At 46.6% G+C, this 10531-nt stretch overlaps 1 long non-coding RNA gene across 1 annotated transcript; it reads right to left on the bottom strand.

Moving 5' to 3' along the window:
* Window positions 1-1922: 1922 nt before the first annotated feature.
* Window positions 1923-4448, bottom strand: LOC103594514. Its single transcript, XR_550859.1, has 2 exons — window positions 3963-4448; window positions 1923-2602 (listed from the first exon to the last, which is right to left on the bottom strand). It is a non-coding gene; the product is annotated as an uncharacterized LOC103594514 (long non-coding RNA).
* Window positions 4449-10531: the final 6083 nt, after the last annotated feature.

The following is a 10531-nucleotide window of genomic DNA, read 5'->3' as shown; positions in this document are numbered from 1 at the left end:
TTACCGGTCATCTTTTAAAAAAAAAATAAAATAAAAATGGCAGCCTTTCTTTAATATAGCCATACTGACACCATTCCTCTAGAATACCTGTTGACAAAGTGCTAACAGAATCACCCACCTGAAGCCTGGATTCACTCCATCAGTAACACTAGCAACAGCAACACTGGGTTACTATTAAACGTCTAGTAAACACGTCCTCGCCTGGCCTCTGGGACTCTACCCTTTATTCGTTTCCCTTCTACACCACCGGCCTCTCCTTCTTCATGTATTTTTCTGGTTCCTCTTCATCTTCCTGATGTCCAGGACTCAGTCCTTCTCTCTGTCCTAGCTCACACCCCAGATAACCTCATCCAGGCTCATGGCTTTCAGATACATCTCTCTATGCTGACTGCTTCTAAATTTATATCTCTAGCCCTGCCCTGGCCCCTGAACTCCAGATTTGAATACCCACCTGCCAAGTCACAACTTTGACCTGGACATCTAATAGACATGGCCAACATAATATCCAAAATTAAACCTTTATTTTCCCCCCAAATCTGCTACTTCCACAGCCTTCCCTAGCTTAATAAATGACACCTCCGTCCTCCCGCTGCTCAGACTGAAACCAGACTAAGGAGTCTTCCTCGATGTGTTTCTTTTACTCACGGTCCACGTTCAATATGTCACAAATCCTGTAGCCTCTGCCTTTATCACTGCCCCTGCTGCCACCATTCCTAGCCACTGACGTCCAGACCATGGCTACCAGGCCTCTCGTGATCTGGCCCACTGCCACCTCCCTGGCTTCATCTCCTGCCACTCCTCCCTCCTCTGGCTCCCGCCACACTGGCCTTCTTGCTGCTGCTCAGTCACCAAGCCCACTCCTGCCCTGAGGCCTTTGCGCTGCTGTGCTCTTGCCTGGAATTCTCTTCCCAGGCACTCACGGAGCTGGCTCTCTTTTCCTTCCGGTCTCTGTTCAGAGGTCACCTCCTCAGTAAGGCTTCCCCAGACCACCAGGATTAAGACAGCAAGCCTCCCACCTCCCACACTCTAGATTCCACCTCTTTGCGTTTCTTTCATAGCACTTGTCACCGTCTGGCATATCGTGTGTGTGTGTGTGTGTGTGTGTGTGTACACATATAAAAATAAAATATCACATAATTCTTGGTTGCTTGTCATCTGCCTCTCCCCTCTAGAATATAAAACTCCATGAGGAAGGAGAATTTGTCTGCATTGTTTACTGCGAGTCCGGCATATAGAACAGTGCTTGGCACCTAGTTGGTTAGTTACTGAAGCTTTTGAATGAATGAGACTTAAGGAGGCTAAATTAGTTACCCAAGGCCACACAACTAGGAAATGTAGAAACTCAGAGGCTAACTAAGTTGCCACAGAGTGAGGGGCAAAGCTGGGACTCAAGGCCAGGTCTGAATTAACCACGGGGGTGACTGCGGAGCTTTCCACGTCTCCAGCCCCACAAGGCCAACCACCTGTCAATCACTCCCCACGTGCATTTACCCAGTGGCCGCCTTCCTGAGCAGTATCTCACCCCTCAGTCTCTCCCTACTTCAATCCATTCTTTAGAAAGCATATACAGCTTATATTCTTTGTGTAAGTATAGCATAATACCTGCTCAGCCTACGAAATAGAAAAATGTATTTAAAATGTAGAAAGAAGGGCCGGCCCGTGGCTCACTCGGGAGAATGCAGTGCTGACAACACCAAGTCAAGGGTTGAGATCCCCTTACCGGTCATCTTTTTTAAAAAAAATAAATAAATAAAATGTAGAAAGAAGGGCCGCCCCGTGGCTCACTCGGGAGAATGCAGTGCTGACAACACCAAGTCAAGGGTTGAGATCCCCTTACCGGTCATCTTTTTTAAAAAAAATAAATAAATAAAATGTAGAAAGAAAAAAATTACCAGTCATCCAGTATCCAGAGAACACCATGATTACCATGCTGTTATTTTATTCCAGTCAGTCTATTCTATGACATTTGCACATAATAGAGATCACTATAATCCGGGCCACTAGTCACAAATCCTTGGCTCTAATCCAAACATAAGAGGACTGAGGGTGTAGGATGGACATAGAAAGACAGACAGGCTTTGGCTAGAAGAAACAAAGAGAGGAGGTCTCCCCAGGCAGGCGACAGACAAGCAGGAATGGGCCAGGAGAATCGGAAGGAGGGGTGTGGAGGCAGGTGGGGGAGCGGTCTCAGCCGGAACTCTGGGCAAAGCGAGAGGTGACACAGGTGGGAGGCAGGCGTGGAGACCTACGAACAGTTGCTGAGGCTGAGGAGTTTGGATCAGATAAGGAGGCCTGCATAGACTCCTGCGTGTGGGGTGAAGACACTGGAGGTAGGGAGGCCACTTAGGGATGAGAAAAGGGTCTTGTTAGAGATATGTCAGAGGCGGAAGCAACAGAAGGTGGAGGTCTTCAGAGGAGTCGCAGATCACTCCCCAGGTGAGTGGCCGAGTGCCTGGGGGAAAGGTGGTGGCTCTGTGGAGACTCAGGCAAAAGGAAAGGGGCCTGCTGGGCTCAATCCTGGATGGTGAGAATCAGCTGGGAGCAGGGCTACAAGCTGCGATGTCCTAGAGATGTTCAACACAGATGTTTCCCTGAGGAGACACTGGTGTGGGAAACAAAGGGTGGAGGGATGACCCTTCTCCAGCCAAGACCCCCTGTAGACTTTCCACTGCCCCCAGACCGAGCCTGCACTCACCTGCTTGGTGCACAGGGCCCACTACATGCCTGGCCTTCTTACCCCCTCCTGCCTTCCCAGCCTCCCCTCGGGAAGGCCCTCCATTTTCAGCAGACTGTGCCTTCTCCAGCGCTAACATCTCACGCTGCACCACTCGCCATGCCTCAACGTGCAGGGCTGTCATCTTCCCTGTGGATTTCCCATGTCTTCCTCCCCAACTGCATCACCAGCTCCGGGGCATCCGGTGCCTGGAGCCACAGCAGTGGGGGCGCAGCACGACACCCACAAGCACCCCTTGACTTGACTTCCTTTTTCCACTCTTCTCCCACCACCCAATTCCCGACTCCAGCAGCTTTACTTCCCACCAATGGCCAAGCTTGACTCTGAGTTGCCCGTAACCTTGGAGTATTTGTGTCAAACATTGCTGATTAGGGCAGACTTAACCTTATAAGGTTAAGTGTCTAGTACAGACTCCTCCAGTAACTACCTAGAGCGGCTTTAATGTGCTGACACTTTGCCCGGGGTTCTTGCTTAAATGTAGACTCTGCCCCATAGATATGTACAATCAACCATGTTCCAATAATTAATTAATTTAAAAAAAATAAATGTAGATGCTGGTTTAGTGGGCCAGGGATGAGCTGGAGATCCAGCTTTCTAACGAGCTGTCAGATGATACTGATGGACCACACCTTGAGTAACAAGGACATGGGTGACTTTAGGTAGTCAGTTTAATCTCTCTTGATCCTAGTTTTCTCATCCACCAAATAGGACTCTTCAGTGGGTTACCACGGGATCAAATGAGTCAGTGTTTGTAAAAATAAAGTAAAAACTAAAGGTGCCGAACAAATGGTAGATCACCATCTGTCTCATGGGTTGCTGCCAGGATAAATGTGATGGAACACACAAAAAGCCTGGCTGGCCTAGCAGGTGTGCAATGTTAGTTGCTCCTCCTCCAGAGGCTCCAAAGTCCAATGCACAATGGTCTGATACCCAGTAGGGCGACTAGGAAGAGACCATTTTCAAATTTCAGGCAAATAAGGGATCACCCTGAGCTCAGGTGGAGACAGGAGGATGGAAAGGAGAGATTGCCTTAGGGTGCACATTTTCCACAAAGCCTGGCCATGACACCTGAGAAAACACAAGTCTGGGCCTTTCCAGGGGAACACCACCCCCAACCCAGCAAGCAAAACTTTGTAGAGGCCAATCTGTCCTGTGAGCCCTGCCTACTCAGCCCCTGGGTCTGCCCTTGGCTCAGGGCTTCAAAAATTCTTATGCTCACTCTGCTTACCTGATCCACTGTCACTCTGGAAAGCTGGCATTGGCCTTGACCATGTCTCCTGTTGATCCCCTCCTGTTGGCCCCATTGGCTCCACGACATGACCACTTTTGGTGTTTGTAGCAGACTTCCACACTGACACCAGCCTATGCCAAGTGGGCTCCATTCTGCCTGATCTGTGTGTCAGTTTTACACCCACAACCATCTCACAGACAGATAGAATGGATGAGTGTAGAAGCCATTACCAGCAGCCGGTGACTGTGCTGTGGTGAGTAACCAGGAACCTGTGCCAAGGGAGAGGTAGGAGCTGAAAATAATTCCTAGGTTTCAAGCCTTGGATGTAGAAGAATGATGACGTCAATTTGGAGTATTGGGTTTTGGGCCATCTTTGGTGAGACGACAGAATGGAACTGTCCCTCAGGCAGGTGGAAGTGTGGGACTGAAGGTCACCAGAGAGGTCAGGCAGGGGTGAAGGGTCTAGAGATATCCATAGAGATGTAATTGCTGAATTGAATCTGTGTAGAGAGAAAAGGGCAGAAGACTGAAGATTAGACATCTGGAAACATCTCTGCCCACCCAAGTAGCCAGTTATTTCCCAGGAGATGAGAGACAGCGTTATGAGCAGCTTCTTCCCTGATGGGAGCCAGCAAGTGGATTTCTCAGACTTCATCAGGGCCCTGGCTCATTTTCAATCTGAAGATGATGAAGACATAGGAACCTGAGGTCTCCCAGCACCTGAACCTCTCAACAGCAGAATGAACAAACTCCACTTTGCATTTCAGCTCTATGACCTGGATTGAGACAGAAAGGTCTCCGGGCATGAGATGTTACAGGTTCTGCAGTGATGGTTGGGGTACATGTCACAGAAGAGCACTGGAGAGCGTCACAGACCACGTGGTGAAGGAGGCCAGTGAAGATGGGGATGGGGCTTTGTCCTTGGTGTTCACCAGGTCCTTACAGATGACAAACACTGAGCAGGAAATGAGCATCCTGATCCTGAAGTGACTCCCTTCGTGCCTTTGGCTAGCTCACGCAGGCCAGTATCTGCTCGGGATTTATCCTCAGCCCCTGTGGAGGCAGGACCCCAATAAACTCCATTCTTACCTCTAAACTGAACTCTATTTAGGGCCAAGGAAAGAAAGCTGGAAGGGTATGTACTAAAGTCTAGCTCACTTGATCTCAGATCTGTGAAGAAGCCAGCAATCTTTTGGTTGCCAGTGACTGAAAACATGACTCAGAGTGACTTAGGTATAAAAAAGAGATTTTATAGGCTTATGTAATTAAAAAGTCTGGAAGTATCTGCCTTCAGGCACAGCTGGATCCAAGGGCACAAATGACGTTCTCAGGACTCAGTTATTCTCTCTCTCTCAACCCGGCTTTCATCTGTGTTGGCTTTGTTCTCATGAGGGCTCTTTCCTTGGGGCAGAGAATGGCCACCAGCAGCTCCAGGCTTCCTAGTAACCCAGTGGGAAGAGATTTTCTTATTTGAATAATTCCAAGGAAAGAGGGTCATTGGCCCAACCAGGGTATTGTCCCTATCTCCAGGGGAATGGAACACTGTAATTGGCCAGACTTGTGTCATGTGCTAATTCCTAGAGCTAGGAAATAAGGTCTGAGGACTTAGGATGGGGTGAGAGGTGGTGGCATAATGGAAAATGAGGTACAATTATTAGAAGAAGGGGAAATGATGCTGTTCAGGCAACAAGAGATGTCCATTGCTGTTTGGTTGACCAAATGGAGGGACTCCTGAAGTCTGGCCTCTTAAATGGGTTTTCACTGATCCTATGGGGACATGCCAGTGTGATGGGGGTTGGTGGGGGCGGGGAGAGATGATATAAAATTAACAAACTATACGTGCCTTCAAAAGAAATTCCCAGAGAAGGTCATTTTGATGAGATTCTCAGACTATTCTCTCTCAGGTCCCACAAATGGTTTCCATCCTGGCCCTCTCATAGAGAGGGGTACAGAGCGGCAGGCCAGAGGGCAGTTGATCCTGGGTCCCACTTGCACAACAGGTCTCAAATTTAGATTCTTGATGTAATTTCCAAATAGGCTTATACCCACAGTCACAGAGGGGCCCTTTCTTCTTCCTGATCCAGTCTATTAGCAGCGAGAATTAGAAGTTTCCTGTGGACTTCAAGCTCCAAGCCCAGGAACTGAGGGGCCTTTTCTCCTCCTGCCCCTCCCCTTTGCTTCTGCTCTCATTATGAGCGACCAACAAGATGGGGAGAAAAGAAAGAGCCCTGGACTTGGAACCAGAGCCCCCAGATTTTAATCCCCTATCTTCTAGCTGTAGTAGATCCTAAGGGACTATCTGTCTAGAGTCCCTTTTCAAGGGACTTACCTTCCCCATCTCCATGACCACGGGAACTGCTATGTTTATAAAATACGACTCGGCTCCCCTTTTCACAACATTGGTCCTAGTTGCAAAAGGTGTCTACTCCCAGACCAGTCATGGCACTTTCAAAAATTTATTGCTCTAGGGGGAACACCCAACTCAAACTGACCAATGTGCCACTTCCTAGGGTTTTTGGACTCAAGTTTGAGAGTCAAATGTCTTTCTTTATGTAAAATTTAAAACAACAAAAAGTCAGCAGAAACCAATTATTATTTCCCTCCTGGAACCCTCTAAAATGACAATAGAGGAATTTGTAAATAGGCATAAATGAATAGAAACAAAGGGAACCTGGGAGGAAACACAGCAACAAAAATTTGGAAGCAAGATATCAGTGGTAACTGAGTTAGAAGTCCTGAGAAGACAGAATCCTGCCAGCTATAGAAAAAACCAGGAAGCATCCTGTTTACAACACAGAACTCTCCAGAAGGCTGGGGATTGAAGACATCAGGTATCACTCAAAGTAATATTAAAAGGGGACTAAAAATAGGAGGACTGATTAAATGCCTATTTAAGTTATACTCCCAATCCCTCTCCACTGTCCTTTAGTGAATGACTGACTGTCCCTCCTCCACCCCAGCAAAAGACACTAGAGACTCACTAGGAAAGGATAAAATGGATTTTCTGGACTGGGAAACATGAGTCACGGTTGAGGGCACAGGCATCATATTGGAAACAGGGGTTTTAAGTAGGGTAGCCCCACACGCTAATTGAGGATACGACATCTCCCTTGGACACTAGAGACTCACTAGGAAAGGATAAAATGGATTTTCTGGACTGGGAAACATGAGTCACAATTGAGGGCACAGGCATCATATTGGAAACAGGGGTTTTAAGTAGGGTAGCCCCACACGCTAATTGAGGATACGACATCTCCCTTGCCCCACTCAGCAACCAGAACTCTGGCAATCAGACTTATTCCCTCTGGACAGGAAATTAGAAGAAACTTTCCCAGGGAATCTGATCAAGACAAAAAAATGAAAATGAAAAGCCCTACAGATACTGACATTAGAGGTTTCCCAATCAATTGGCCCAGCCAGATCACTCTACAGTGAAGTCCCCAGTTGACAAGCCCCCTGCCCCATATGGACATGGGGCTTCCAATTAACTTTTCCATGACCCACTCTTAAATATGTTTGCAGATAAGAAGTCCCAAGGACGGTGACCAAGTGAGATTCCAAGACTGCCCTGTGTAACAGGCCTAAAGAGCAGCCTGTACAGACCGGATCAGGTCAAAGGCCCTGGGAGAGATGTCTTCAAGATGATGAAACTGATGGAACGCTGATTGCGTTTGAACATATTGAGAAGAGATTTATACCACTCTGGGAGGCAGGGGGCAGTTGGGGTTGAATTAGCAATAAGTACATAGAAAATCAGGCAAACAAAAAAAATGAGACTTCAGTAATTCTGTGGATAACAGAATTGTTCAGGAAAGGAAACATAATCCATTGGGATGATTAGGAGACTGAGGGTGGGGGTGGGGGGCAGGGTGTGGTCTGTGGAATGTCAGTCCTCACCTTCCACAAGAAGAAGTCAATACATAGCACCCAAAACTCTTTCATGGATGCCAGGGGCAACATTGCTCACTCTCCAATAAATTCCCCCTTTTTGCTTAAGCTACTCAGAGTTGTCTTCTATTGCTTGCAGCTGAATGAATCATGGCTAATATGTTAGCTATCTGATCTCTGGCTAGTCACTTCCCATCCTTAGGCCGTGGGCTCCTCACCCATGTAACAAGCCTCTATTCTTTGATTCTACACGCCTTTCAGCAGTCAACCTTTTTCACCTCCTCTCTCCAATCCTACGCAGCCTTCCTACCGGCATCTGCCACACCCTTTTACCAAAACTCCACTTCCTTCGTGGGCTGTGCCCTGGCCCTATTGTGTCACAGTGAAGATGTTGAAAAACCCAGAGGGAGCCTGCCTAGGCAGTCCCTGGGGGAAGGGCTGGGGGAACGCGGAGCTCTAAGTTTGTAGCCTTTAGATGTGATTCTACCACTCCCCAATTTTGGACTTTGAGCTGTAATCGTCTACACTTAAAATTGCAAATCGATTTTTTTACCGTTTATATTCTACTTACATCTTAGGCAAATTTGAGTCAACTTTACAAAATTAATAAAATATAAACAAAGATGATTAAAACATAAAGACAGACCAAAACTCAAGTAAAAGGGTCAGAGAAATGAATGTTTAAAGGAACCTGTGATGATAAATTGATGTCGTGAAGTGCTAAATCTTGTTCCAAGTTTGTTGGTAAGAAATCATGTAATTTTGGCATTATTTCATATTTAACAAATATGTATTGAGTACTGAATCAATCAAGTTTATATTTGGTTATGTATAACAGAAAAAAAAGCTATAAACAGTGCATTTCTTTTGATGGTAAAAGAAGTCTAGAAGTAGGGAAACCAGCGTTATGTGGAACCTTTCTGGTCATCTTGGACCTGAGAGCCCTGATTGTTCTATATGGCTTTTCAAGCTGCCGCAATCATATTCGCATTCCAGAAAGAAGGAAAGACGAAAAGGGAAGAGAATATTTCCCTTCTGTTTTAAGGAGACTTCCAGGAAGTCGCACCTAATACCTTTGCATACATTTTAAGGCCTTCAGCTTTATCTCACAGACACACGTAGCTACAGAGGAATCTGGGTGGATTTCTGGGTGCAGTCTTTTAACTGGTGCATTTCTGCTCCAGACAGGATCATGAATGAATGCCGAGGTAGGCAGCTAGCAGTTTCTGCGATAAGCACTTGCTATGTGGCAGCTGCTTCTGGGCCTGAGAGATACGAAGGTGAAGATGATACAGTCAGTCCTTGCTCTTGAGTAATCCACAATTTTGGGGAAGGTCCTAATGATCAACTGGATATTATACAATTAGGAAAAACATTTTGTAAAGATGAGAACAAAGAATTGTGGGAGGAGAAATGAGGTAGCAAGAAGTTCTGTCTAAGAGATGCGGGGATCCATAGAGAAGGTGACAATGAAGCTTAAACAGAACAGAAATTCAGAGCAGAGGAGGGAGCATTCCAGGTACAGGAAAGAGTGTGGACTAAGGCAAGCATTAAAACAGATAGATTCTTTGGGGGAGTTTTGATTAGTTTTACATGTCTCTAAAATAGGGTCTTCGGGCCGGCCCGGTGGCTCACTCGGGAGAGTGTGGTGCTGATAACACCAAGGCCCCGGGTTCGGATCCCATATAGGGATGGCCGGTTCGCTCACTGGCTGAGCGTGGTGCTGACAACACCAAATCAAGGGTTAAGATCCCCTTACCAGTCATCTTTAAAAAAAAATAAATTAAAATAGGGTCTTCAGAGTCCTGGAAGAAGATGAGGCTGAAATAAGGTGATGAAGGTCCCAAAAACTCTACAGAAAGGAGGTCCGTAGTTCTGGAGGGCATGGGAAACCCTGCGGATTTGTAAGCAGGCTATCGTGCAATCAGAGCCTTGCGCTCAAAGGAGAACCAGGGTGGGCGGAAGACAGGAAGCAAAGCACCCAGGCTGGAGGGCTTGGTGGGCTCAGGTATAAGCAGGCACTGTGTGGAGGCAATTCCGAGAAGCAGAGTCTTGGGGGAAGTTGGCAATGAGTGACAAGCAAAGTGTGGCAATTGGGACGACAGCTGTTTATCCAGGTCATCTACTTGGACACCGGGTTGCACCAAGGCGTCTTTAAAAGGTCCAAAGCCCTGACCCCACCAGCCAGTCTTGAGGGGCACACGTTATAGTCCAAGTCTTTATTAGTAAGGGCACTTCCCCAGGCACCTGAGGAGAAAGTTCAGAGTCATGTGGCCTAAAATAACAGTCTGAAGTAGAGAGAGCGTGTGGAGGCAGGAACTTTCTATCCTGAACTGTCCTTCAGAATGCATAGCTAGCTAGGCCTTTCTGGAAGGCAACTTGGCAATACATACAAAACACCTTGGGAATATACAATCCCTTTGACGCAGCAATTCTTCTAGAAATCTCTCTCAAAGAAATAATTAAAGATGTAAGCAAACTTTTTATGCTAGCAAAGAAGCTAGAAATAACTTTACTATCTAGCAATAGAGAATTTGCCAATAAATTCGCATAATGGAATTCCATTCAGTCACTGACATCCACTGTAATAATTTTAGAAAATTTTGAGTGGGTGTGTGAATAAGTGAATTTTTCTTTTATTATGGAATAAATCGTTTTGGTGAAGTTTTGAGCAGTAC

Source organism: Galeopterus variegatus, unplaced genomic scaffold (genome assembly GCF_000696425.1).
Source record: "Galeopterus variegatus unplaced genomic scaffold, G_variegatus-3.0.2 Scaffold1571, whole genome shotgun sequence".
In the NCBI taxonomy this organism is placed as follows: Eukaryota; Metazoa; Chordata; class Mammalia; order Dermoptera; family Cynocephalidae; genus Galeopterus; species Galeopterus variegatus.
The sequence above is the reverse complement of the archived record's forward strand: the minus strand, read 5'-3'. Positions and strand labels throughout refer to the sequence as shown.